Here is a 17015-nt window from a genome sequence, read left to right as displayed (position 1 = left end):
GGCATGGCCTGGCATGGGATGGAAGTGTATCACGGATACGTAAAGCACGTATCCTGCACACTGTGAGGAATGAAGCACTGTCAGGGCACAGACAGTCTCTCACTTCCCAGCTTTGAGGTGTGCGACTTCCTGCGCAGATTGACTTGGGAGCTTTGAAATGTATCTTGTCACTTGGTGTAGTCTGCTGCAGCTCAGAAATATTCACTGTTTCTTACCTGGCTCTGGGGGTTTTCTGTAGGTGCAGATGGCAGCGTGGATTTTGGAATCCTTAAGGTCCTGGATGAGACAAAGCAAGTGCTGACTCTGAAGAACAAAGGGAAGTATGAAATTGCATACAGGTGGGTCTGTGAATTCATGGTGCCACCATCTGCCCAGGCCTGCATTCTTCTTCTGTCCATGGCTAGAACCTGTTCCCATGCTGGCTACCTCATGGCCTGGGTAAATAGAAAGCCTGGGCTCTCAGATCTCAAATATTTTAATAGAGAATCCAGCCACGCACCAGCAGTTCTTCACAGCTCAGCAGGAAGCAGAAAGTGAGATGGGGAAATTTAAGGCACTCACTGCTGAGATTCATTGCCATCCTTCGAGGGTCAGCTCCTTTCTTTATGAGACTCTAAAGGAGGGAATGAAAACATTCAGTGTCGAGGTTAGCTTGCAACACTTGTGATTGTGCTCTGTGTCAGGATCTGGGATTCCCCAAGCAGAGCTGGGCTTTTTCCCTTTTATTTTTTTTACAGGCCTATGCAAAGTCCTGGCTGTGCTGGTGGCACCTGGACTTTCAACTGCAGAGGTCTCTGTTCCTTCCCTTTCTCCCCAGTTTCAAGCTGCAAACTGCAGATACCAACATACCCGACTTGGCATCCCACCTCACTGTCCAGCCGCAGAAGGGCGTGCTGACTGTCTCCAAGCACCTCGTGCAGGTCGAGCTGCTCTTCCACCCCAAGATGGAAATGGCTATCGAGGACAAACCCATCCTGCACTGCCGGGTGAGCTGCCTGGGCTGGGCGGTGTTAGCACACCGTGTCTTGAGAGTCTAAGCAGGACACGTGCCTTCTGGGTTTAGCCGGAGCATCCTCTCTCCTACATATACAACAGTCTTTCAGAAAGCATTTGTGACGTTTCCTAAGTGGAGCTGAAAATCTGGCTCTGGAGGAGGCATTTAAACAGGGAGAGTGAGCTGATGGGGACCGGAGATGGGGTCAGGGGACAGAGATAGAGGCTGTTCTCTGCTGTATTTACCAACCCCTCCTCCGGTTGCAGGTGATTGAGCCCAGTATCTGTGAGGAAGGTGAGACCATCGCCATCATCCCAGTGAGGGTGTCAGCAAAAGCTATGTTCAGCAAGAACAGCATTTACCCTGCCTCATTCATCAGCTTTGGTGCCCTGGTGAACGGCAGCAGGAAAACCTGCACCTTCATGCTGGAGAACAAAGGCACCCTCGACTTCAAATTCCTCATCTACAGAGCAGACCGGAATGCAGCTCTATCGCCAAGGAAAAGGTGAGAGAAGACCTGCACCACCCTTCCTGCCTGAGGAGGCACCACAGCATGGCTGGGGTGTGACAGGCAGCCAGGACACCTGGGTTATTGTCCATCTGCATCGCTGGCTTGTGAACGGGGAGCAGAAAAACGCCTCAGTATCCCCCTGTGCAGGACAAAGCTGGGGATGGAGCTGTTCTATCCATAAGCTACAGCAATAGGTGGTGCAGGCAGCCCTCCGGGGGCAGGAGGGCTTTGCTCCATGGGGAGGAAGGCCAGCTTTGGCCCCAGAGAAAGGCAGGTGGAGCTCAGCATGATGTTCTCTGCTTTCTCCTCTCAGTGCACATCAAAGGAAATCCGCCTGCTCCCAGGAGAGTGAGAATTTAAGCAAAATGACTCCCTTGGTCAAGCAAAGCAAGCACTCGCTGCAGAAGGATGCAAACCCCTTTATGCAGGTGGGTGGCTCCTGCTCCCCAAGGCGTGCTGCTGCTGATGGTGTGGGAGGACGCTGCTGTGCCCCAGGTGGGTGATGAGACATGGTCTGCACAATGGAGGTCTGTCATCTCCCCACCGCAGGCAGAGGCAGGAGCTGCTCAGTCCCACTGACAGTCCCATGCTCTGGCTCAGACCTGGAGTTGTGGGGTCGAGAGAGGGAAGCAGGTCCTGTGTTTGGTAGCTGCCAGCCAAAATAGGTCTGTGAATACCACAGGTGTGGAACATCCCTGTCTGAACTCCCAGTCCATAGATAGCAGATGACCTTTCTTTTTTTTCTTCCCAGTCCCCTCTCTTCTCTCCTGTCATTCCTCACAGTTATTTCTGCTCTCCTGTTTTACCCCTGGAGGTTGAAGGATCCCAGCTACCACCTTCACCCTTTACACCCAAACTCCTTTCTCTGTGCCACTCAGGACAGGTCTGCAGTTCCTCCTGGCGGGTTCATCTCATCCTGGGGCTGCCTTTGGGCTGTGGAGTCATCTCCCCCTGCCCTGGGACTGGGTGCTTGGGCCTGGCTGAAGGCCAAGGAGTGACATATTCCTTGCTGGGGAGGTGCTCAGGGCAAGGTTGGTAGTCATCAGCCTCTCCTGGGACTCTTTCTGCAGGCTCACTTCACACTAGGCATGTTCACGGTGTACCCTGGCTCTGGCTCCATCCCTCCTGTGGACCAGCAGGTGATCACGGTGGATTGCTACGCAAAGGGACTGGGGACATGCAAGGAGCACCTGTCCATCGATATCAGCGACAGAGACCCCAAGGACAATCCCGTTGGCATCCCCTATACGCTATTTGCCGAGTCCTGCCTCCCAGGTACGCCCCATCCACAGATTCCCATGGCCAGACCTGCTGCTGATAGCACCTAAACTTCCTGCTTGGATAGAGAGCCACCCCGACCCTGAAGTCCCATCTTAAAATCCTCAGAGTTTCCAGTCCTTTTCAAGTCAGCCAGTGGGGAGAGGCTGGGAGGGATGCATGGAAGGATGAAAGGAAAGCAATACCCTCTAAGACTGAGGACAACTGAGTTCCATCCTCACAGCAAACCCCCCGACCCAAGGTTGGGGTTTGCAGTGACCTGGGTAGGTTATCAAGGCTTCTGAGAGGCCAGCGGGCTCCAGGTAAATTCCACAGGAAGGCTTCTCCATCCTCAGCCCTCCCTCTGGTCTGCTTGCAGCATTTGTGGTTGACGACGTAGAGTCCATCTTTGAGGAGCATCGAATCTGCAGCAACATCAACCTCTGTCACATCCTACAGACAGTGCAAGACAAGGGTGTGTTCACCACAGATGAGAACAAGTTTATCTTCACTAATGTTCTGGTTAGGCACCGGGCCACAGCTCCCTTCAAGATCCACAATGTGGACAAAGTCCCCTGTGATGTGGTCCTCTCCATCAAACCCATCCACGGTAAGGTAAGATCAAGAGGCCGAGGTGACTGGTGATCTCTGAAGGCTGTGGGATAGCCTGCCTCGTCCCACAGATTCCTGGTTTCCTCCTGCCTGGACTAGTCCAGCTCAGTGCAGGTCAAACTGCAGGAGAGAGCAGCAGTGCTGGGGTGACAGTTGGGTTGAATTCATCATGTCTCAATCAAGGTTTTGGCTCACCCCTCTGGGTCTTTGTGGGGAGACCTGAACCCTCCTGAGTATCTCTTGGAAGCACACTCAGAGGGGGACTTTTACTGGACTGATGTGCCAGGGCTCAAAGCAGACTATTTCCTCAGGCTCCCTGGTCTTTTCCTTCTCTTTAAAGGCCAATTCTAGGTTATTTGCAGGGTTTTCCATGCAGCCCCCACCTCCCATGGGTGCTGGGGTGGCTGCCCAGCACTTCGAAGTGAGCTTTTGCACGCCTGGGCTTTATGGCTGCTCCCTGTGCAAGGTCAGCACCACTTTGGAGTCACCCCCTGGGATGGAAGGAGCCTGTCCAGGGAAGCAGGAAGACAGACACTCTGTCGGGACTGTTCCCCACAATGCATAGATGAATAAGACTGCATCACGTTGAAGGAAGTTTCCTCCTAACACTGCTCTGTGGGTTCCCCCAAGCTTAACAGCCATATTAGTGACGTTTTCAAGGTGGAACCCATTCGGATGTGTGTGCCCAGCCGCTCCCACACCTTTGCCACGGTGACCTTCACTCCGCAAAGGATGCAGAACTACCAGTGCACTTCTGAGGCTTCCCTTGATGTCCAGGCAAGGTAACTCACCCTGGGAAACCTTGGGAGTGACCTTTCTAATAGCTACCTCTCCTCGGGGAGCACCTAAGGCCCTCGTTAACCCTGACTCTTTCAGTAGGCCTAGGCAGGGTACTTAGCATTAGATCCTATAGGAAGCAGTAACTACTAGATAGAGCAGAGCAGAAAAGTAAGAGTCTTAGTTTAGCCTGTGGGAGTAGCTATGAGGACAGTGTAATATTAGGTAGCCAACTGGAAGTTACTAAATCAGAAAAAAATGGAGATGTGCAACAGCTGACCTGGGGCTCTCCAAGGCCAGAGGATTAGATGCAGCGATTTCTGTGCCAGCAAGTCAGCAGGCATTATTTCCTCCTTGTTTATGTTAAAATGAGATGATCCTATGTGATTACCAGGGCTATATTAAGATATTTGATGTTAAAGGAGCGATTGGACCCTTTATGAAAGAGGAGCCCAGTTCCTCTGTCCTGGTACCTGTGTACCAGGGCTCTGACCTGCTCTTCCCCAACCCTTTAGTCTCTGAACTGGGACGAGATAAGTCAGCTTTCTGCCATAACAAGCTATTCCTTTTTTAGTGTCCTTGGAAATAATCTTTACTGATGGTGTTGTTTATTTTTCCCTTCTTGGTTTTATACTGTTTCCATGCTGTGCTTGTGCTTTTTGCACGTCTCTCATCACCGCTGCCAGCAAATTTGCCACATCTCATCTGTTGCCTCATTATTTACGTGCTGTACTGCATGATTTGATGAAGTGAAATGATATTTAACTGTTATTCTGGAAGGCTCTGGCTCTTCAGAGCAGATTCCTCTTGTGAATGGCCCTGATAGGACTGGGAGAAGAGGGGTGAGGGGGAGCTGTGTCGTGGGGTACAGGAGCACCAGCCAGGGAAAACACAGCGGGCAGCACTCACTTCATTGCTTGCCAAGTGGTGAATGGGTTAGTAGCAGCCCTAATGATTTCTCCTCTGCCTCTCCTGCAGCCCTGCAGCAGTTAAAGCACAGAGCCTGACCTTCAATATCAGTGGGGATGGGAATCTGCCTCAGGTGACAGTCCTGCGCCCGGTCCTTCACAATAAGAGCGGGAACCCTCTGCTGCTCTTCAAGAAGCTGTTGCTGGGTGATTCAGAAAGACTCCCCCTGGTCCTTCATAACAGCGGCATCGTACCTGTCCAGGTGAGGACCTGCTCAGGGGGTGCTCTGGTCTGGGAAGGTTCCAGAAAACATGGGAAAATGACTGACTTCTGCTTTGCAGGAAGGGAATTCCTCTTGGAAATGTGTTTCTTCTGACTAGTCTGTCCTTTTCAGTTAAACACAACACAAGAAGGTTGGTGGACTACTTTTCCCCTGTCTCCCTTCTCATGTTTTGGTTCTTACCTGGGCACATGTGATGTCCTAGTTACATTAGATTGTATATGATCCCATTTTACTACATTTGAATTAAACTCTGTTGTAGTTTAATTACATTCTGCTCCTTTTAGTATTTTCTGTCCTGTTTGGTTGTATTTTAATTACATTCCAATGCCTCTGAACAGTTTTTTTTCCTGTCTGATTTTACTTAAACTTTGTGCTAACAGCTGTGTTTGAAGCAGGGAAGCATGCTGGGTTCTCCATGCTGGACCAGCAGCAGTGCGGTGTCAATCCACATGCCATCCTGTACCCACACCACTGGGGTTGTGTTCTGTGTTCCCTTTTCTTAGTTGATGATAGACCTGTTGGATGAAGGGGGAGTTTTCTTCTTGAAAGCCAGGCTCGCCACACACTGCATCTACCAAGCTGCAGGCATGGAGGAGGACGCTCCTGGAGAAGGTAAATTCAATAACCATCAAGTGTGGTCAGTCATTGGGAAGATGTGTGCCCTGCTCTTGGCTTGGCCAAGCAGCAGCCAGATGTTAGACACAGTTTCTTTCCTGGGGCTCTCTGTACCCCTAGTTTTTCATGTGGATGCTTTGTAGGGTTTCCTCCTAACAAGTTGTAGGAAGTTTTTCTGTTCTTCTGGACATGGTGGGTTGGGTTGTGGGGGACTATCACCACTTCAGTGAGGTCTTCGCTGCATTTGGGAAGTTACCAGCCTGAATGGAGGCAGCCCTTGAGCCCACAGCCAGCCAACAGAAATCAAAACCACCCTTTGACTCAGCTTTATGTATAGCAGGAGCTGGCTGGGTGCAGTTTGAGTGAGAGCTGGGTGTTACCCCGAGGTTAAGACACTTTAACAGTGATATGCACAGTGGTGTCATAGTCTTGTGACCATAGGAGGAGGGTCTGGAACCATCGGTGGGAGAACCTGTGCTTAGAGACAGCTGGGTTTCAACCTCTTATTCCTCCTATACCCCATGGAAATATTTTTCTCTCTACAGCTGTATCACTTTTCTCTGATTTCCATTGTTGTGCAGAGAGGAGGCCTCACACCGCTTCCTTGGTCCTGCATCATGGGGAATCAGCAGAGTTTGATGTGCTTTTCAAACCCACCCTGGCCCAATGTGTGGAAGGGAGGATCCACCTATCAGTGGTGGACAACCCCTATGAAGAAACCAACATTCAGCTGGTGGGTGAAGGCTACGAGGATGACTTCATGCTAGATAACATCCATGAACTAATGGCAAACAGTGAGGAGAACGCTGAGGGCAATATGGAGGAAGACATAATTGAGGGTAAGAGAGGAGAGACTGACAAGATGGAGCAAGGAATAGGAAAATCCACATTTCTGCTCACCTTGTGCTGGTGCAGGTGTGGTCCAACCTTAGGAGACAGATCCTGTTGCCTTTTGTAGCCTGGAGAGCAGCCACACTTGAGAACAAAGGGAAGATCCTCTGTCAAGGGAGAAGCTTACAGGCTAGTAGGGTGGGGTCAGAGATACCAGCATTCAGCTGAGTATCTCTAAAAGGAGGTCTGCTCGCCCGTGGGATACTGTGGAGATGAAGACCGTGTATGATAATCTGTGTCCTCTATAAGAGCAGGCCTGTGCTGTCACCCAGCAGAGCTGGCGGTCTGTGAGCGTGCCAGCCGTGTGCACAGAGGCAGTGCAGGCTGTACTGCATGTCTCTGCACAGCTGCAACCACATGTTTAGGGATGTGTCAGGGCATTTCCCTGAAAGTGGTAGGATGGGGAGCAGCTGCATCTCCCAGGGGGAGGAAGGTTTGGAGCAAGGTAGAGTTGGACATAACGTGTCTGTAGATGGGGGGGGGCAGATGGACCTCACCACACGCTGAGATCCCTTGCTCTCATTCTTAACAGCTGCCAGAGGTGGATCACATCCAGTTCGGGGACTGTCACATCGGGACACCCTACACCGTGAGCTTCACGATCACCAATCGCAGCAGGACGGAGGCGATGTGGTTTGAGTGGCTGGCAGGCGCCCTGTTTCACTTCTCCCCCCAGGTGAGCTTGGACGGCTCTGCCTTTCCCCGCTGCTCAAGCAGTGCCCGGCGGGTTCCCAGGAGCTCGCAGGGAGTCCCCACAGACCGGTAGAGAGCCATGTAGGAGCTGCGATCCCTGGCTTTGCTGGGGCAGGGCTGTCTGCCCCACAGAAAAGGCTCCATGTTACGGGAGGTGGCATCTTTTGTTTGTACTTTATCAAACCTCAGATAGATACACAGTAAGACGCAGATTCCTGGCACAGCTGCTCAGCACATCAGTCCCTTTGCTGTCAGTCCTGCCCTTGCCAGGGATTCCAGTTTGGTCTTCGGTCTCTGGTTCTGCCTAGGTGGGACACCTCCATGCTGGCTGTGCTAAGAACATCACAGTGACCCTGAGATCGGACATTGCAGTCGCCTTCAAAAAGCACCCTGTGAGGTGTAAGGTGGCTCGGATCGCTTTGCAGCTGCTGCCAGAGCAGGTTCCCGACTGGGACGACTGCCTGCGCACCGTCAAGTGGGTGGATGCCATGAGGGGCCCGGCAGCCACATGGCCTGTCAAGAAGAAGGTAAGAAGCACAATAGCAAAAGCTAACTGAGCGTCCACAAGAAGAACAGCCGACGGCAGCAGGCTGCCATCTCTGCTGGCTAAGCAGCTCCTGCTTCCTCCTGACATGTAATCCACCCGTGCGGTTAACCAGCAGTGCATTTCAGGAGAGAGGTGGATGCACGGTGGCCTGATACACCCCCACAAGAAGGGGAAGTCTTTTTGACAAGAGACATTTTGCCACTTGCAAACTATTGGTCTCTGCCAAAAGCAGAAGTGTTGCAGCCTGTGTTGAATGCCACATTTTATGATAATACATTTTATGGTGTTAAAATCTCTTCACCTGATTCAGTACCTTTTCACCAACAAGGAGTTAAATCCACTGTGCTCTGTCTCTTGTTCTGAAGTGGAGAGCAACACTAGTGCTCTTCTGTGTGTGCTGGCTACCCCACCAGCACGCTGTGGGCGAGCTCTGAGCTCTGCCTACACTGGTACCAGAGGTTCTGGTTGTGGTCTCTGTATGGTGTAGGATGTCTCATTATGGAGCAGCCCAGGTACTGTATGGCAGTCACGCAGGAGTCTGGAGAAGTGTCATCTCCAGAAACTCTTGCTTTTTACTATTGTTGTTGCCAGACACATTTATCTTGGGTGATGGTTCTTCCCCAGTTTCTGAACCATTTTAAGACCTGTAAACCGAACTTCTTCCCCATCAGAGCATCAGCAGTCGGAGACTTTCCTAGTGAGTTCACTCCCATCCCAAAATGCCCATCCCCAGCCACCACCAGTGTGGCTGTTGCCCCGCACATGACATCTGGAAAGCACTTTCTCCTGAGACAAGAAGGAAAAGGTGCTTTCTAGGTTTGTTCAGTCTTGGGGTTCTCCATCCACAGAGCTCCAGCAGGGGAACTTAATCCTGATTTGGAAGCCTGCTGGATTTGTAGGAGGCCAGGAAAAAGGTCAGACACTACAGGGTTGAAACACAGAGGCTGATACCCGGTCATAGTCCCCATGGGTGTATTCACAGTCGTGGTGACTGCTGTGATCACTGGGTAGAAACAAATACTATAGCGGAAGGGTCAAATTTGGTTATCTTTCAAGGGAAATAAATGGGAATGGTCCTTTCTAGCCCTTATATGTGGCTGATTTTAGAGGCCAAAAGATTCCCTGCTCAGCCTGGCTTTCTGGGCTCTGGTCAGTGATTCTTCCCTCTCCTGTTCAGAGGTGATCGAGACCGACCCAGAACCAGTTCACACTGTCCTGGAGAAGAGCATCCGCGAGGTGGAACTTCGCCTCAGTGCTGTCGTTGACTATGCCGAGTTCAAGCTGAAGACGGACATGATTGAGTTCAAGGAGACCTTGCTCTTCCAGACGAGGATGTTCACATGAGTGCTGGAGGCCAGACGGACCTACAAGTGGGGACTGCCTTTGCCCAGGGCTGACCCATGTCTGCTTCCCCAGAGCTGTGCTGTGCTCTCCAGTGGCCACTGCTTTTCCTTCTACTCATGGTCCTGTGCTCGCTAAAGTTACACTGACATGTTTATTGCTCGGCCACTTAATAAACCTCTTCTGATTTCTAACAGGCTGATCAGCCTTGGAGGGGGGTGCTCCTGCCTGCTGAGTCTGAGGTTTCAGCTTCCACACATAATCTGGCACATCCCAGGGCCTGGAGATCTCCCACATGTGGACCTGAGTCCCTTCTCGGGCTTTACATTCAGTCTCACCTGCTGTTCATCCTTTTAAACAAATCCTTTATTGTTTCATCCTTTCCAATTCCTGGCTAGGTGCTGGGGCCCATATATATGCACAGAAAGCCAAGCAGGAGATGGTGGCTGCCATCGCACCAAGGTGTGCCAGCAGAGGTTCAATTCTGCTGTGCCTTTCTGCTGAGAACAGCCCTGGTTTTGCTTTCATTGCATGATGCCTGTCCTTATCTGCTCAAGGACGGGTTTGCAGTCAAAATAACGTAAAACGGAGACGTAAGACCAGAATAAGTCTCCTGGGCACCATGTCTGCCCTTTCCTCTGTAACTTCCAAACTCGGAAATACTTCTGGGGCAGCCCAGGGCAGCAATCTAGATGTGGCAGAGTTGTCTGGGAAAGAAGATGCTACTCAGCATAAAGAAAGGGGTGTCAGGAGCCCACCACGCAGTGTTACTTCTCTACTCACTTTGTATTTATTAGGCTTTTTCTTTTTTTTCTTTTTAAACTCCTCCTTGCTTTCCAGTTTCCAGCTGTCCAATACAGGGAATGTGGCCCTGGAATACACCTGGATGGCGGCCATGGAGGATGAAAGTGCAGTGAGCCGTGCTGGGGAGCCGCTCCCGCCCAGTCTGGATGGTAAGGGACTGGCTCTGTGTGACAGCTCAGGGTGCCTAGGGCATTTTGGTTGGCAGCTGAGGGCTTGGGGAGATGACCATGCCGCTTCCCCCCAAAACATAAATTTCTTTTTTGTCCCTGTCTGGTTGTCCACTTTCATCAGCACCTTCCCAGCTGCAGCTGGAGACTTTTTCCCTGCCCCTTCTCTACCTCTCAGAGCCTCCTATGAGTGCTCTGACACTTGTGCTCTGCACGGGAGCTGAGCCTGGCTTGGGGGAGAGCCACGTGGTGGGTCAGGTCTGGGAAGGGGGAGATTCGGGCACCTCTTTGGGAAGTCTCTGAGACTGGGGAAAATTGATGGTGTAACGACGAGTTAGCTGACCTGCAGTCACTGTCCGTGTGCAATTCCCTGATCCAGGGAAAATGCGACGTCACTGTCGAAAACTAACCCTCTTAACTCGGGCAGGGGAGTGTTTGCTGCAGGCAGAGCCCCTGCTCGCAGCAGCCATTGGAGCTCAATGGCGGGGCCATGACTCACCAACCCGCAGTAACGCGGTTGTGTCTGAGCGCACAGTCTGCTTGGGAGCAGCGTGGTTCTGCGGGGAAACAGGGCTGTGTGTCCAAGAGGTCTCATCAGAAACAGGAGTGAGGAGAGCTGGCAACCCGTGTGTTTCCTAGCACAGGCAGCTTGCCTGATGGTCAAGATGGGACAACTCAGCCCAAGTCCTTGATGCCCTGAACATGCTTATCTCCCTCCTCTGTGCGTCCTGGCATTGGCTCTTCCCCGGCACAGGGCACACTTGTGCTGAAGCCAGTCTGCTGGGCTGTGCCATCAGCTCTCTGGTCATTGGTTATGAAAGCCCAACAAAGAGGAAGGGGGGAAAGGGTGTGAAGGTCAGAGCAGCGCTGTTCCCCAAAGCCTTCTCTCCACCACATGTAACAAGCAAAACTCAATTCTGCAGGCGACAGGGGAGCAGGACTTAATGCTGTCCTTAATGAACATATCCTTAATGCTAAGCACTGAGGCTTGTATCGGCAGTAGCGTGGCCAGCAGGGACAGGGAAGTGATCTTCCCCCTGTGCTCGCCACTTGTGAGGCCGCACCTCGATTACTGTGTTCAGTTTTGGGCCCCTCACTACAAAAAGGACATTGAATTACTCGAGCATTGTGGCATTGCTGGAGAACAACGGACATGTTGTGAGCGATCCAGACCAAGGGGCCTCACTGTAACAGCAGGCTGCAGCTGTGTTCAAGGACATAAACAAGGTCGAGACGGCCTGAGAAACTACATTCCTGGCCAAGAGATAAAGATGTTGGAATGTCGAAAACAGGGGGTCTACCTGGGGGGAGAGCAGCGCGTGGACACCACACTGGGACCAATCATAGAAGGCAGAAGGGCGAGTGAACAAGTAGCTTTAGCCTATTAACAAGAAGATAGTGCCGCGTGAAGCTTCTGATAGTGTATAAATTGATGTGTATCCTGTAATAAAGTGGCATCAACTTGATCAAATTGGTCATATAAGTTGTGTCCAGGACTTCCACGTCAGCAGAGCGTGTCCAGAGAAGGGCAACGAAGCTGGTGCAGGGTCTGGAGCACATGTCGTACGAGGAGCGGCTAAGGGAACTGGGGTTGTTTAGTCTGGAGAAGAGGAGGCTGAGGGGAGACCTCATCACCCTCTACAACTCCCTGAAAGAAGGTTGCAGAGAACTGGGGATGAGTCTCTTTAACCAAGTCATAGGCGATAGGACAAGAGGGAATGGCCTCAAGTTGCACCAGGGAAGGTTTAGACTAGATATTAGGAAGTATTTCTTTCCAGAAGGGGTTGTTGGGTGTTGGAATGGGCTGCCAGGGAGGTGGTGGAGTCCCCATCCCTGGAGGTGTTTAAGAGTAGAGTCGACATAGCGCTTAGGAATATGATGTAGTTGGGAACTGTCAGTGCTAGATTAACGGTTGGACTGGATGATCTTCAAGGTCTTTTCCAATCTAGATGATTCTGTGATTCTGAGGCTGGCTGTACTGGGACATGAAATGATGCCCAGAAATTTATCCAGGTGCTGTAACACACACATCTCTACTGTTAGTTCCTGGACATGATTTGGTAATGAAAGCTGGCCAGAAACCATTCTGCAGAAGTTTGCATTTAGGTCCCCAGTCCTGGAGATGGAGAGAGTTTAACAGACTGGAGTGAAGCAGTTGGCTTCAGTCCTGGGCCCGTTGAATTTGCTAACATACACATAGTCTCCTGTCCGTCATCTCAGTATCTTTACGGAGTGATGTTCAGTGGTGTGTTTTGATTCAGGCAGCTCTCTGGGTCTCTGCTGGGCCTTGTCATGGTATTTGCTGCCCTGCACCCTGTTCTCCACCTGTCCTCACTTTCCCACCTGTCCCCAGGACTTTCTGGGATTATGATTTAGCGAGCAGTTACACAGAAGCAAAAAGCAAACCGTGCACTTTCCCTGTGCTTCACTGGGAGTCCTGCTGAAAACCCTTGGTGCTCCAAGTGCATCCCAGCTCCCTTCTGTCCACCTGCAGCAGGAGGCAGAGTTGCTGGGAACAAAGGATTTTCTCCTTGAAAGAAGATGTCATGCTATAACCTCTTCCTTTACTGCAGGGGGTTTCCTCGCCTCCACTTCTGGTGCCTCTGTGAAGCTCCAGTCTAGCCGCTGTTCGAGCCAGCTGGGCCGCGCTCTGGAGCAGGTCTCTTCCTCCCTGAGCTCATCTCTGAACACCGTCAGTGCCACCTCACCGTTCTCTGTCAAGCCCCGCAGCAGCACCATCCCTGCAGGACAGGAGCAGCTCTTGTAGATGAAGTTCTCTCCGGTGTACGTGGGGGACTTTGAGAGCCGTATGCTCTGCAGGTAGGAAGCATCCAGGCACTTTTCAACTCGTGCTACCGCTGGGTAGTTGTGGTATTGCCTGTGATTGGGGTGGGTGGGAGTGCAGACCTGGGGACAGCCAGCCCCAGCGAGGCAGCAGAAACAACCAACATACAGGAGCAAAGGCAAATTATCATCCAGCCTTGGTAGAAGCAGGTATGGAGACACTGGGACAAGACACTGTATGAAATACTAAGCTTCTGGAGGGTTCCAAAATCTGGAACGAGAGATCCAGAAAGGCTGTCAAGGGGCCAGCTAGTCCCTAGCTATGCTTTTTTATCAGACAAGCATGGCCACCTTATCTACCTAGAAACCTGTGTGCTGCAGTCAGTCTCTGTGTTTCTGCCATTTCACCTCCACTGCCTCTGATGGGGAGTGCAGTTCTGTTTGATTTGCTGATCGGTGCTTACATGGAGAGAGGATGCAACACTGTGCTGCACAAGGAGATAAACAAGCAGCTGGCTGGCTGGAAATGTTAGTCTGGCTAATACTGGTCCCTTTCTTTCTAGTATTCCTAACCTGAGGCCAAATCAGAAGGGCCCAGAGGTGGCTGTGAAGGGGAGAAGCCTGATGTCACTTTGCCACTTTGAGCTGGAAGACTCTGACTACATCACTGCAAAAAGGCGTGTACCAGAGTTGCAGGGACCAAAGGGGGCAACGTTAGATCTCAGCACAAGAGTGATTGAGTTTGAGGCAATTGGAGTGCGTGGCAGGCACAGCAGGTAAGTGTGCGGACATGGCTTCTCCTGATGACCGTCTCCTGGTTACCCTTCTTAACCAGAGACCTCTCCAGCTGCTCTTCCAAGCCTCAGGGCACATTTGTGCCTTGTCTGTGATCTGCTGACCCTTGGCCACGAGTCTGTTTTGGACCTGGCACAAGGTGGTCACTGAAGTCCAACTGGCCCATTTTTTGTTCTCTTTGTCCCTTTCTTCAATAAGGTATGGGTCAGTCTGGGACAACCACGTAACCCCAGCTTGTGCAATAGGGCCAGTACAACCTTTGTCCCTTTGAAGAGCATCCTTGGGACATTCTTGCTCTTTTGAGATACCAGTCAGACATGGTCAATGAAGGCTGCAACCACAACCAAGAGTACCATCTTCCAAAGGAGTTTGACTGGACTTGATTTTACCATTTTCGCTTGATCTTATCGTTTTAGCATGCAAGACTTTGGCTATATCCTTGAGAATTTCTTTGTCAATAGACATTAATCTGTAGCCACCCGGGAAACAGACAGGGCCCTTATAAAGCAGATGAAATATTTGTGCTCCCAATCTTGTTCCACTGTACCAAATAACTCCTTCCGGGTAGTGTCGAGGATGGGCAGTGCCTGATGTCTGCTGCAGGACAGAGTCACTAATGTCCCAGCATCACCTTAGTAGTCTTTTTTGCTTTGTGTTCCCAGGACCTTCATGGTTATGAACCCAACCAGTTCCACGTATTCGTTCCAGTGGACTTGCCAAGACCCTGAAGCCCCACCAGAACAGGTGGCCGCCTTCTGCCACACAGAGAGAGGTTGCATCCAGCCAGGGAAGCAAGCAGAGGTGGGTGCAGAAATTCAGGCTTTGGATCTTCTAGTTTTGATGACAAAAGCATGTTTGGGGGTATTACCCCTGTGACCCCTGAGCCAGCAGCTCTAAGTGGGCAAGGTCTCCTCTCTTCCCTGTGTTCCTTTAGCGAGAAAGCCCACCATGTGCGGTCAGTGCAGGGCCAAGAGCAACAAAGCACAGAAGCAGCACTGCAGGCAGCATTTGAGCCCATCATGGGGGACAGCAACAGGCTTAGGCAACTAGCTGTGTTTTGCAGGATCACCTGTCAGAAAGCAGATGCTCTTTTCTTGTAAACTGCAGCCATGATTTGTGCTCAGACGTGATTGTGAGTTCAAGCGGTATAAGCAGTCACCAACTCATTTGCTGATCCATCATGGATGTCCCTGTGCCCACTCCCAGCCTGCCAGGGTGTAAGGAGAACACATTAGCTCCAGGCAGCTTTGCTGTGTCTTAAAAGATGCTGAATTTTGGCTTGCCACAGAGTGCAAGAAAGCATCCTGTATCAGTTACTGTGGCTCACCTGAGAAGTGGTAATTCCTTACATCTCTGTAGTTTGTTTGGTTTTGATCACATATCCAGAAATTACCCACAAAAATTACAAAGAGGCAGTTTGGTGGCACCCACGTTGTGCTGCTGTCACGGGAGCTGGACGACTCCTCTTGGCAAAGAGGATGTTACTTACCCTTGTCATATAGATCAGAGAGACTGGGGGTCTCCACGAGTGCCCTCCTCTGTGTCTGGGACAGAAGTGGGGTCTCGACCCAGTGGTGCCCTGTAGCATGTGGACAGGGCAGCAAGGTCAGCGTTAGCTCAGGGTTTGATGCCTTGTTGTTGTATCCTCTGGCATTTCATTGCATGGGATCATCGTACCCTAAGCAGGGCTGACCAGGGCTTGCTCCATAGTGGAAGGCCCTGGAAGGGCAGAGTGCTGCTCCTGCTTTCTCCCAGGCCTGGGGCCTCACCAGGGCCATTGCACAGCTGCTCTCCCATAGAGCAGGCAACGTGTGGCCAGGAAAGCCAAGAGATGGCAAATGGAGCAAAAAGGGTCTTCTCTCGCCAGGTTTCCCATTACAGTCTTCTTCACACCAACACTAGAAGGAGAGGCGGTCTTCAGCCTCAAGTGCGATGTCAAGAGGAAGACCCAGTCCCTCTCCTTGAATATCAAGGCCACCGGCTATAGCGTGCACACGTCTGTCAGGTGTGAGGACAGCGACGGCTGTGTCACGGAGCTCAGTGCACAGGAGATCGTCATTGATTTCAAGGAGGTGAGCAGCACTGCTTCCCTGAACCATTTGCCCCACAAAGGCCTGCAACGTTGGGCCTGAACCAGGAGCTTCACAGAGACGTTTGAACACAAGGGAATGTTTTTCTTCATTTATGGGTCTCTGGAGGGAGGGAGATTGATCTTTCATACAGGTCATTAGCTGAATATGAAAAATGCAGGAGCACATTAGGGAGGAGCACTTGCTGGGCAGCTGACACTTTGCATGTGCTCTAACCCCCAGTCCTCACTGCTTTTCCCTGCAGATACAGCTGAACAAGAATGTCCAGCATCTCTTTAGCATCCACAATAACAGCAAGTTCAGCTTCACCTTCTCGTGGGAACTGAGTGGCCCCGCAGCCTGTAAGCAGGTCCTTACTGTCACCCCTCAGACAGTTGTGCAGGCGAAGGGAAAGCAGAGACCCAGCTGGCTTTTCACCCACGGAGGATGTGCTCTTTAAAAGACATAGAGCTGACGCTGCAGGTGAGGCACCAGGGTTTAATACGGGACCTTCACCTTCCCTACGCAGCAGCTTGGCAGCAGGAGCCCAGAGCTAGGGGTGAGCTCTGTCACTGAAGAGCCTGAACGAGGCAAAGAGGCTCCTGTTGCAGAAATAAAGAGCCTGACAGCTTCTGAATGGAGTATTTTAATAAGTGCTTACCCAGGATGACTTTGGGAAGCACTTTTGTGGCAGGGCATATCCCCCAGGCCCCCTCTGCCCCTAATCTGGGGGGGTCCTAGATGTGTGTGGAGATGGAGCTGTTTCTCCTTGCCAGGCCTCTGCTGTGCTGGTCCCACCGTGCAGAAAGGTCCTGCCAGCATGTGGCCGCACAGCTCAGCATGTGGCTGCACAAAGCAGGGCCACGACTCTCCAAAAACCCATTCCCTCTTGGACCAAGCCTTCTACCTTCTATTGCCATTCTGGAGTCTTTTGGCACTTGCTTTTCCTTATTGTCAGTGCAGCCA

At 51.5% G+C, this 17015-nt stretch overlaps 1 pseudogene; it reads left to right on the top strand.

Annotated features, from left to right (window-relative positions):
- LOC141928914 (hydrocephalus-inducing protein homolog) overlaps positions 1 to 17015 on the top strand; it is a 99604-nt pseudogene that overhangs the window by 73831 nt on the left and 8758 nt on the right.

The sequence above is a fragment of the Strix aluco genome, chromosome 12 (assembly GCF_031877795.1).
Source record: "Strix aluco isolate bStrAlu1 chromosome 12, bStrAlu1.hap1, whole genome shotgun sequence".
Classification (NCBI taxonomy): Eukaryota; Metazoa; Chordata; class Aves; order Strigiformes; family Strigidae; genus Strix; species Strix aluco.
The sequence above is the reverse complement of the archived record's forward strand: the minus strand, read 5'-3'. Positions and strand labels throughout refer to the sequence as shown.